At 39.1% G+C, this 12054-nt stretch overlaps 1 pseudogene; it reads right to left on the reverse strand.

Moving 5' to 3' along the window:
* Positions 1 to 418: 418 nt before the first annotated feature.
* Positions 419 to 1162, reverse strand: LOC126070933 (olfactory receptor 7G3-like; annotated as a pseudogene).
* Positions 1163 to 12054: the final 10892 nt, after the last annotated feature.

Below are 12054 nucleotides of genomic sequence, written 5' to 3' on the forward strand. Positions count from 1 at the left end.
TCTAAGGAGCATTCTGATTGTACTTCTTCCAAGACAGATTTGTTCCTTCTTTTGGTAGTCCATGATATATTCAATATTCTTCTCCAACAACACAATTCAAAGGCATTGATTCTTCTTTGGTCTTCCTTATTCATCGTCCTGCTTTCACATGCATAGAAGGGGACTGAAAACACCATGGCTTGGGTCAGGTGCATCTTAGTCGTCAAGGTAATAACTTTGCTTTTCAACACTTTAAAGAGGTCTTTTGCAGCAGATTTGCCGAATGTTTATGTGTCATTTGATTTCTTAGCTGCTTAGCCATTATGTTATTTTGTCATTTTAGAATAACCTGGTTATAGGAGAGTCGGGGATTCTAGCTCATAAGTATTTTTTCGCTTTGATGCAAACTAGAAAGCCAGGCCCAAAGCAGATAATTTAATTACTGAAAAGCAGGTATGCACTTGAAAATGTTTTTCAAGGCTGCCTTCATGTTCCTGTTTCTCAGGCTGTAGACGAAGGGGTTCATCATGGGAGTTACCATAGTGTAAATCATTGAAGCCACTGCAGTCTTCCTGGAAGAGTGTGTAAATGCAGCACTAACACACGTACCTAAGCCTGTTCCATAGAACAAGGAAACAACTGAGAGGTGGGACCCACAAGTGGAGAAAGCTTTATACTTTCCACCTGCTGAAGGCATTCTCAAAATGGAAGAAGCAATTTGAGTATAAGAGAAAATGATTCCAGACAGAGGAACACCACCTAGTAAGGTAGCTGCCAAATATAAGAAGGCGATATTGAGGAGGGTATCAGAACAGGCAATCTTGATGATCTGAACAACTTCACAGAAGAAGTAGGGAATTGCCCGATCTGTGCAGAAAGACAGGTTCAACACTATGAGACTGTGGATCAAGGCATCCACAGTGGTAATGGACAAGGAGAGTAGAATCAGCAGACCACAGAGTTGGGGGTTCATGATGGCTGTGTATGTCAGTGGGTGACAAATGGCCGCTTAGCGGTCATAGGCCATTACTCCCAGGAGAAAACTTTCCAAACTAGCAAAAACCAAGACAAAGCAGACCTGGGTGAGGCAGCCTGCATACGTGATGCTCTGATTCTGTGTTTTGAGATTCACCAGCATTTTTGGGATTGTGGTGGTGCTGAAACACATGTCAGTGAAGGACAGATTGGCAAGAAAGAAATACATGGGGGTGTGGAGGTGAGGGTCTGAGCTGACAGCCAGGATGATGAGCAGGTTCCCCAAGACAGTGATCAGATATATGAACAGAAACAGGGCAAAGAGAAGGGGTTGCAGTTCCAGATCCTCTGTCAGTGCCAGGAGAAGGAATCCAGAAAAACTTGTTTGGTTTTTAGGTTTCATATTGTTGATGAATCTGATGGAACAGATCAGGTGACAAGACAATCAAGTGCGTGGTCCCTATACCAGCAGTAGCTGCATCACCAAAGGTAAAGAGCACCTAGGGCAGGGTCATGAGAAATTGAGAAGAATAGAAAGTTGGTGTCACCTGTGTGCATATTATTTGATTATTTAATAAAAAATATGTGAATTTGGTCAATAGCTGAGCATCAACATTTATTTATTCTGCAAAGTGTTGATAAGGTGTTCATTTTTTTTTTTTACACTATCTGAGTTCTTATGATCATTTTAAATATTTTGTAATTTTACAGGAAGAAATGCCTGGTGACCTATTTCTGAAGATTAGCCAATAAAAACTCTGTGTATTAAAATGGTTCAGTTCACAACCAAGTATGAGGATGGCACAGGACATGGCAGCTTTTGGTTCTGTTGAGCAGGAGTTGCCATGTGTCAAGGGCCCACTCACTGGCAGCTAACAAAAACAACAGGGCCCCTGTGAACTTCATTGTGGGCCTAGATTTCTAGCCCAAGGGGCATATTCTAACCAAGTCTGGATGGGCACACTTACTCCAAGGAAAGATCCATCTTTACAAAGAAAAATGTATCCTCCCAGACATGAAACATCAGTAAAATTATTTACTTCAAAAATTTGGTAATATTACAGAGAAAAACAAAAGAGGGAGGCACTCTGAAGTGTCTCTTGCAGACTTCACGTTTTTTCTCCCCTCCGAGATTAGAGCCAGGTGATAGCAATAATACAAATGTGTTTTAAGAACCAGGGGTGGGAAGATAAGGCAAACCTGATAACCCTATTTCATCACCATAAGAATGCAAGAAAATATCACAGAATTTTATCACAGTCATCATGTTGGAGAAGGGGCGATTTCTGTTCAGGAGGAAAATGGTCTTTACCATTATAGAGACAGAATTAGAGACTGGTAGAATTGGAGCTTCTTGGGACTGGTGCAAAGATAGAAGGAAACATGTCAGGAAGAGAGAAGACAGGCAGGAGTCCATGGGAAACTTGAGTTCAATCATTTCATGCGTGTACTCTCAACACAGTTTCCCCGGAATGAACCTGTGGTAAAACACCTGTCCTTATTTCCAAACAATAACTAAGCAATTTTAAGTTACCTGGCTGATGTCGCCGTAGAATGATGTTGATAAATCCCCTGGATGGTGAAGGTGGAGGATGTGTTCTGAGGAAAGGCAGAGAGATTGAGTGGGACACCTGGCTCCTGGGCTTCAGGGTTATCTGTGGGTGGAGTCTTGGGTGTGCTGCTCCCTGCCTGGGGGAGGGATGTTGAGTGAGGTGGTCACAGGCAGACTATTTGCAGTCTCTGTATCCCTGGGGGCTCAATATTCAAAGCTCCTCATTAACTGAGCACTTTTATTGTCACTCTGATCCCAGGACAGTGAAAATCCTGAAAGACCAAGGCTTTAGAATGTGAAATTCAGGATGGCTGATTCCTTGCCCCTGTAAGATCATGCCATTTTTCTCTCTGTTTCTGCTAACCTCCATGTCAACAACATGCACACATGGACACAAAAGCCTTCTCCGACTGGGTTCCAGTTGTCTTCTTTTTTCTTTTTTTTTTTAACACAACTTGACAGCAACTGTATCTTACGAGTTGCATTAGGACCCTGACTCCTATTTTAGGTGTGAAGATATAGTTATGTATATGGTTATAATATATTTATCAACACCCATGAAAGCAGCAGTCTAGAAACCAAATGACAAATTGCATTGGGCAAATCTGCTGCAAATGATCTCTTCGAACTGCTGAAAAACAAAGATGTTAGGTTGAGGACTAATTGTCCTTGACCCAAGCCATGGTATTTTCAATCACCTCATACGAACGTGAAAGTTGGACAATGAATAAGGTAGACCTAAGAAGAATTGATGTCTTTGAATTATGGTAAGGAAAAGAATATTGAATATAACATGGACTGCCAGAAGAATGAACAAATCTGTCTTGGAAGAATTAGAGCCAGAATGCTTCTTAGAAGCTAGGATGGTGTGACTTAATATCATGTACATTGGACAAGTTATCTGGAGTAACCAGTTCCTGGAGAAGGACATCATGCTTAGTAAAGTAGAGGGTCAGCAAAAGAGAGGAAGACCCTCAACAAGACGAACTGACACAGTGGCTGCAATGATGGGCTCAAGCATAGCAAGGATTGTGGGGATGCCACATGCCTGGGCAGTGCTCCCTCCTGTAGCACATACTGTCACTGTGAGTCAGGACTGATTCCATGGCACCTAACAGCATAACAACATAATATATTTATAAAAAGAGTTAAGATAGTGTAAAATGCAAGTAGTGTTTTTTTTTTTTTTCTGAGAGTCTTTGTTCCCTGAACCTTACTGTATCATTTTGTATATTTTATATACAGCATATTCTAAGCTCTTCTCTGTGGTCCATTCTGACTGTGATCACTGGAGATAGACTCCCTTTTGACGTTTCCATAACCAGTATTTCCAATTTCATCACAATTGTTTCAGTGTACATTTTTCTTCATATTAGTGGAGGTTGGCTTGATATTTTGGCTCTTGATTTTTAATGGAGTTGTGAGAAATCACAATGTCATTGGCTAGGAACTAGGATACAGGTGCATTCATACTCTTGGTAGATTTAGTTAGATAACTGCCAATATTTAATAGGTGATTGTGCTCCATTTAGAGTCTACTTAAAAGTCTTTTACCTTTAATGAACTCAAAATTTTTGTGTTTATTAATTTATTTTACCACATCTTGCTATTTCTATATAAACTTTCTTAATATATAGTTTTCTTCATATCTTTTATGAAAACTAAGTTGAGAAGATGATATTGTGATGTCATTCTTTGCTATTCACTTCAAATACATGAAATAATAAACTAGAAGAAAATATAGCTGGTCTCAAAAAAAAAAAAGAAAAATTTCCATTACCACAGAAAGACCTGAAATATAAAAATACAAGTTAAGTTTTCCAGGTACCATAAAAGGAACTCAAATATAAAATGATGAGTAAGCTGAGCCAAGAATTTATGTCCATAGTAAGAAGCTTTAGCTGGAATTTACTCTTTCAGTTAATGAGGACTAAATGTTCTAGAAAAATATGTGGCGTTGAAGCTAAGGACAGAGATAGAATGTCTTTATTGGAAATATGTAGATGAATACAAGAGTTGTGAACACTGACTGGACCCATGACTATGGACTTAGACCAGCTGAAAGTTTCAGAAAACCTCCAAGGAGAAGATAATCCAAGCTACCTTTTAGCCTGGTGGTTGGATTTGTGATAGCCTCAATATTATTGAGCTGGGGGGGAGTCAACGAATGAAATTCAGACTTAGAAGAGTGATGATTGGCGAGGCCTCTGTGAACCTGTCTGACAATAAAGAGTGAGCATACAGATGAGAAAACACAGACGGCAGGGAATCTCCCCGTTTAAATAGAATCTGTACTTTCTAATTTAAATAATTATGAAGAAAAGCAATGCTAAAATGATAACCAACCAAAACAATAATCCAGACAAAAATCAATAATCAGATCACACAGAGGCCAGGATGGTTGTAATGTAATGAGTAACGTGGAGAATAGAAAAGATGAGATCAAAGATGCAGTGACAGGCCGATTATTCGAACAGTCTCCTGATGGCAAGGGCAGATGCAGGGTACTACGTTTAGTCACTTTGTAATAATCCTAAAGTGATGGTAGCTAGGACTATAGTGGACTTGCTCTGATTTTCTTCAGTTTCAGCTTGAACTTGCATATGAGTAATTGATGGTCTTTTTCACAGCTGGCCCCTGGCTTTGTTCTGACTGATGATATTGAGCTTTTCCATCGTCTCTTTCCACAGATGTTGTCAATTTGATTTCTGTGTGTTCCATCTGCTGAGGTCCACGTGCATAGTCGTTGTTTATGTTGGTGAAAGAAGGTATTTGCAATGAAGAAGTTGTTGGACTTGCAAAATTCTATCATTCCATCTCCGGCATTGTTTCTATCACCAAGGCCATATTTTCCAACTACTGATCCTTCTTCTTTGTTTCTACCTTTCTCATTCCAATCGCCAGTAATTATAAATGCATCTTGATTGCATGTTCGATCCATTTCAGACTGCAGCAGCTGATAAAATTCTTCTATTTCTTCATCTTTGGCCCTAGTGGTTGGTGCGCAAATTTGAATAATAGTCGTATTAACTCTTCTTCCTTGTAGGTGTATGGATATTATCCTATCACTGGCAGCGTTGTACTTCAGGATAGATCTTGAAACATTCTTTTTGATGATGAATGCAACACCATTCCTCTTTGAGTTGTCATTCCCAGCATAGTAGACTATATGACTGTTCGACTAAAAATGGCCAATACCAGTCCATTTCAGCTCACTAATGCCTAGGATATCGATGTTTACGCATTCCATTTCATTTTTGACGATTTCCAATTTTCGTAGTTTCATACTTTGTACATTCCAGGTTCCGATTACTAATGGATGTTTGCAGCTGTTTCTTCTCATTTTGAGTCATGCCGCACCAGCAAATGAAGATCCTGAAAGCTTTACTCCATCCACGTCATTAAGGTAGACTCTCCTTTAGGAAGCAGCTCTTCCCCAGTCATCTTTTGAGTACCTTCCAACCTAGGGGGCTCAACAAGGTGGATTGACACAGTGGCTGCAACAATGAGCTCAACCATAACAATGATTGTAAGGATGGCTCAGGACCAGGCAGTGTTTTGTTCTGTTGTGCATAGGGTCACTATGAGTCGGAACCGACTCGATGGCACCTAACAACAACAACAACAGGACCATGGTGATAACAGTGGAGGTGGTGAGATTTGGTGGGATTCTAGATATGTTTTTCTTTTGAAAGAATGGGCACATGGTATAAAAAAAGAGAATTCAAAGACAATGCTTGGTGTGAGAAAACTGCTCAGCATCTAAAAGAGTGGAGTTCCCATTAACTGTGATAGGAAAGACTGTAGGCAAATATATTTGGAAGTTTAATATCAGGGTTGTAGTTTGGAGAGAGTTGAGTTTGAGGTACCTGTGAGGCATCCACTTGAGAAGTCAAGTAGGAAGCTGGGTATTTCCGTCTGAAATTTAGGGGAGTGTTCCTCTCTGGAAACAAAAAATTTGGAGTCATTGGAGTGCAGATGACTTTTAAGGCCATGGGTCTGGATGCTATTGCAAAAGAGTCAGGGTAGCTGGAACAAAGAGAATTAGGAGTGAGCCTTAAGGCCCTCCATGGCTTGAGGTTGGAAAGATGATGAGGACACATCAAAGGAGGCTAGTGGCCAGTGAAGTAGGATAAAAACTACAATAATATATAACACTGAAAGTGAAGTACATTAGTTTCTTCTGGCTGCTGTATTAACTACATGGCCAGAAACTTGGTGGCACAAAACAACAGAAATGTATTCTCTTACAGTTCTGAAGGCCATGAGTCTGAAATCAGTTTCACAGTGCAGAAATCAAGGTGTGTGCACAGTCACACACTCTCCGGAGACTCTATGGGCAAATCCATTCATTGTCTTTTTGAACTTCTGGTGGCTTCAGGTTTTCCTTGGTTTGTGACCATATTATGCCAATTTCTGCCTCTGTAGTCACATTAACTTCTCTTCTGTCCGTGTCAATTCTCTCTTTGCATCTCTCTCTCTCTGTGGTAAAAATATACACAACAAAACATTTGCGAATTCAACAATTTTTACATGTGTAGTTCAGTGGTATTGATTATTTGCATCTCTCTCTCTCTTTTAAGAGAATGGTAGGTTTTATTATTGAGTAAGCATTAAACCAGAATGTGATGCATCACAGGTAATCCACTAAAGAGATTACAAAGTCAGCAAGGTAACTGACCCTTTGTATAGCCAGGAGTATACAACTCATTACTTTCATCTTTTCAGGATAAAATTACTAATTTTCTAATGTCTTTATGTCAAGACACCTGAAGTCATGCTAAACCCTTACCAGGAAACTGGGAGGTAAGGATATGATATTCCTTGCAATTACATTTCAGAGGAGAAGGTCCTTGAGAAACTTTTTTTTTTTTTTTAATTTTTATTGTGCTTTAAGTGAAAGTTTACAAACCAAGTCGGCCTCTCACACAAAAACTTATATACACCTTGCTACATACTCCCAGTTGGTCTCCCTCTAATGAGACAACCCACTCCCTCCCTCCACTCTCTCATTTTGTGACCATTTCTCCAGCTTCTAACCCTCTCTACCCTCTCATCTCCCCTCTAGGGAGGAGAGGCCAACATAGTCTCAAGTGTCCACCTGATCCAAGAAGCTCACTCCTCACCAGCATCCCTCTCCAACCCATTGTCCAGTCCAATCCCTGTGTGAAGAGTTGGCTTTGGGAATGGTTCCTGTCCTGGGCCAACAGAAGGTCTGGGGGCCATGACTACTGGAGTCCTTCCAGTCTCAGTCAGACCATTAAGTCTGGTCTTTTTATGAGAATTTGGGGTCTACATCCCCCTGCTGTCCTGCTTCCTCAGGGGTTCTCTGTTGTGTTACCTGCCAGGGCAGTCATTGGTTGTAGTCAGGGACCATCTAGCTCTTCTGGTCTCAGGCTGATGTAGTCTCTCGTTTATGTGGCCCTTTCTGTCTCTTGGGCACATAGTTACCTTGTGTCCTTTGTATTCTTCATTCCCCTTTTATCCAGGTGGGTTAAGACCAATTGATGCATCTTAGGTGGCCACTTGCTAGTGTTTAAGACCCCAGATGCCTCTCTCCAAGGTGGGATGCAGAATGTTTTCTTAATAGATTTTATTATGCCAGTTGACTTAGATGTCCCCTGAAACCATGGTCCCCAAACCCCCACCCCTGCTACGATGGCCTTTGAAACTTTCAGTTTATTCTGGAAACTTCTTTGCTTTTCGTTTAGTCCGGTTGTGCTGACTTCGCCTGTATTGTGTGTTGTCTTTCTCGTCACCTTAAGTAGTTCTTATCTACTATCTAATTAGTGAATAGCCCTTTCCCTCCTCCCCTCCCTCTCCCCTCTCGTAACCATCAAAGAATATTTTCTTCACTGTTTAAACTATTTCTTGAGTTCTTATATTAGTGATCTTATACAATGTTTGTCCTTTTGCAACTGACTAATTTCACTCAGCATAATGCCTTCCAGATTCCTCCATGTTATGAAATGTTTCACAGATTCCTCACTGTTCTTTATCGATGCGTAGTATTCCATTGTGTGACTATACCATAATTTATTTATCCATTCATGTGTTTATGGGCACCTTGGTTGCTTTCATCTTTTTGCTATCATAAACAGCGCTGCAATGAACATGAGTGTGCATATATCTGTTCGTGTGAAGGCTCTTATTTCTCTAGGATATATTCCAAGGAGTAAGATTGCTGGATCGTATGGTAGTTCTATGTCTAGCTTTTTAAGGAAGCACCCAATTGATTTCCAAAGTGGTTGTACCATTTTACATTCCCACAAGCAATGTTTAAGTGTTCCAATCTCTCCACAGCCTCTCCAACATTTACTGCTTTGTGTTTTTTGGATGAATGCCAGCCTTGTTGGAGTGAGATGAAATCTCATTGTAGTTTTGATTTGCATTTCTCTAATGGTAAGGACCGTGAGTATTTCCTCATGTATCTGTTAGCTGCCTGAATGTCTTCTTTAGTGAAGTGTCTGGTCATATCTTTTGCCCATTTTTTAATTGGGTTAATCTTTTTATAGTTGAGTTTTTGCAGTATCATGTAGATTTTAGAGATCAGGTGCTGACTGGAAATGTCATAGCTAAAAACTTTTTCCCAGTCTGTAGGTAATCTTTTTACTCTTTTGGTAAAATCTTTAGATAAGCACAGGTGTTTGATTTTTAGGAGCTCCCAGTTATCCAGTTTTTCTTCTGCACCGTTAGTAATGTTTTGTATACTGTTTATGCTGTGTATTAGGGCTCCTAACATTGTCTCTTTATTTTCTTTCATGATCTTTATCGTTTTATATTTTATATTTAGGTCTTTGATTCATTTTGAGTTAGTTTTTGTGTGCGGAGTGAGGTATGGGTCTTGTTTCATTTTTTTGCAGATGGATATCCAGCTACACCAGCACCATTTGTTAAAAAGACTGTCTTTTCCCCATTTAACTCTTTTGGGGCCTTTGTCAAATACCAACTGCTCATATGTGGATGGATTTATAATTCTGTTCCTTTGGTCTATGTTTCTGTTGTTTTACCAGTACCAGGCTGTTTTGACTCCTGTGGTGGTATAACAGGTTCTAAAATCAGGTAAAGTAAGGCCTCCCACTTTGTTCTTCTTTTTCAGTAATGCTTTACTTATCTGGGGCCTCTTCCCTTCCATATGAAGTTGGTCATTTGTTTCTCCATCTCATTAAAGAATGTTGTTGGAATTTGGATCGGAATTCCATTAAATGTATAGGTTGCTTTTGGTAGAATAGATATTTTCATAGTGTTAAGTCTTCCTATCCATGAGCAAGGTATGTTCTTCCACTTATGTAGGTCTCTTTTGGTTTCTTCCAGAAGTGTTTCATAGTTTTCTTTGTACAAGTCTTTTACATCTCTGGTAAGATGTACTCCTAAATATTTTATCTTCTTGGGGGCTACTGTAAATGGTATTAATTTAGTGATTTCCTTTTTGATGTTCTTTTTGTTGGCGTAGAGGAATCCAACTGATTTGTGTATGTTTATCTTGTATCCTGATACTCTGCTGAACTCTTCTATTAGTTTCAGTAGTTTTCTGGAGGATTCCTTAGGGTTTTCTGTGTATAAAATCATGTAATCTGCAAATAGAGATAATTTTACTTCTTCCTTGCCAATCTGGATGCCCTTTATTTCTTTATCTAGCATAATTGCACTGGCTAGAACCTCCAGAACAGTGTTGAATGAGAGCGGTGATAAAGTGCATCCTTGTCTGGTTTCCGTTCTCAAGGGGAATGCTTTCAGGCTCTCTCCATTTAGGATGATGTTGGCTGTTGGCTTTGTATAAATGCCCCTTATTATGTTGAGGAATTTTCCTTCTATTCCAATTTTGCTGAGAGTTTGTAATATGAATGGGTGTTGAACTTTGTCAAATGCCTTTTCTGCATCAACTGAGAAAATCATATGATTCTTGTCTTTTGTTTTATTTATGGAATGGATTACATTAATTGTTTTTCTAGTGTTGAACCATCCCTGCATACCTGGTATGAACCCCACTTGGTCATGGTGAATTATTTTTTTGATATGTTGTTGAATTCTATTGGCTAGAATTTTGTTGAGGATTTTTGCATCTAAGTTCACGAGGGGCATAGGTCTGTAATTTTCTTTTTTTGTGGTACATTTACTTGGTTTTGGTATCAGGGATATGGTGGCTTCATAGAATGAGTTTGGTAGTATTCTGTCCTTTTCTATGCTCTGAAATACTTTTAGTAGTAGTGGTGTTAACTTTTCTCTGAAAATTTGGTAGAACTCTGCAGTGAAGCCGTCTGGGCCAGGGTTTTTTTTTGTTGTTGTTGGGAGTGTTTTGATTACCTTTTTAATCTCTTCTTTTGTTTTGGGTCCATTTAGTTGTTCTACCTCTGTTTGTGTGAGTTTAGGTAGGCAGTGCATTTCTAGGAAATCACCCATTACTTCTAGGTTTTCAAATTTGTTAGAGTACAAGTTTTTGTAGTAATCTGATATAACTCTTTTAATTTCAGTTGGGTCTGTTGTAGTATCGCCCTCCTCATTTCTTATTAGGGGCATTTACTTCCTCTCCTGTTTTTATTTCGTCAGTTTGGCCAATGGTTTATCACTTTTGTTGATTTTTTCAAAGAACCAGCTTTTGGTCTTGTTAATTCTTTCAGCTGTTTTTCTGTTTTCTATTTTATTTAGTTCTGCTCTAATTTTTTTTTTTTTTTGGTTTTTTTTTCTTCTGCTGTCTGGGTGTTTCTTTTGTTGCTCCCTTTCTATTTGTTCAAGTTGTAGGGATAATTCTTTGATTTTGGCCCTTTCTTCTTTTTGGATATGTGCATTTATTGATATAAACTGGAAAAAAATTTTTTCTTTTTTTTCTGAGCACTGCTTTCGCTGTGTCCCAAAGGTTCTGATAGGAAGTGTTTTCATTCCCGTTGGATTCTATGAATTTGTTCATTCCATCCTTAATGTCTTCTATAATCCAGTATTTTTGAGCAGGATATTGTTCAGTTTCCAAGTATTTGATTTCTTTTCCCTGCTTTTCCTGTTATGAATTTCCACTTTTCTGGCCTTATGGTCAGAGAAGATGCTTTGTAATATTTCAATGTTTTGGATTCTGCTAAGGCTTGCTTTATGACCTAATATGTGGTCTATTCTAGAGAATGTTCCATGTGCACTAGAAAAGAAAGTATAGTTGGTTGCTGTTGGGTGGAGTGTTCTGAATATGTCTACAAGGTCAAGTTGTTTGTGGCATTTAGATCTTCCATGTCTTTATTGAGCTTCTTTCTGGATGTCCTGTCCTTCACCAAAAGTGGAGTGTTGAAGTCTCCTACTATTATTTTGGAGCTGTCTATCTCACTTTTCAATGCTGATAGAGTTTGTTTTGTGTACCTTGCAGCCCTGTCATTGGGTGCATAAATATTTAATATGGTTATATCTTCTTGGTATATTGTCCCTTTAATCATTATATAGGGTCCTTCCTTATCCTTTATGGTGGATTTAACTTCAAAGTCTATTTTTCAGAAATCAGTATTGCCACTCCTGCTCTTTTTGGATTGTTGTTTGCTTGATATATTTTTTCCCATCCTTTGAGTTTTAGT

The sequence above is a fragment of the Elephas maximus genome, chromosome 3, assembly GCF_024166365.1.
Source record: "Elephas maximus indicus isolate mEleMax1 chromosome 3, mEleMax1 primary haplotype, whole genome shotgun sequence".
Classification (NCBI taxonomy): domain Eukaryota; kingdom Metazoa; phylum Chordata; class Mammalia; order Proboscidea; family Elephantidae; genus Elephas; species Elephas maximus.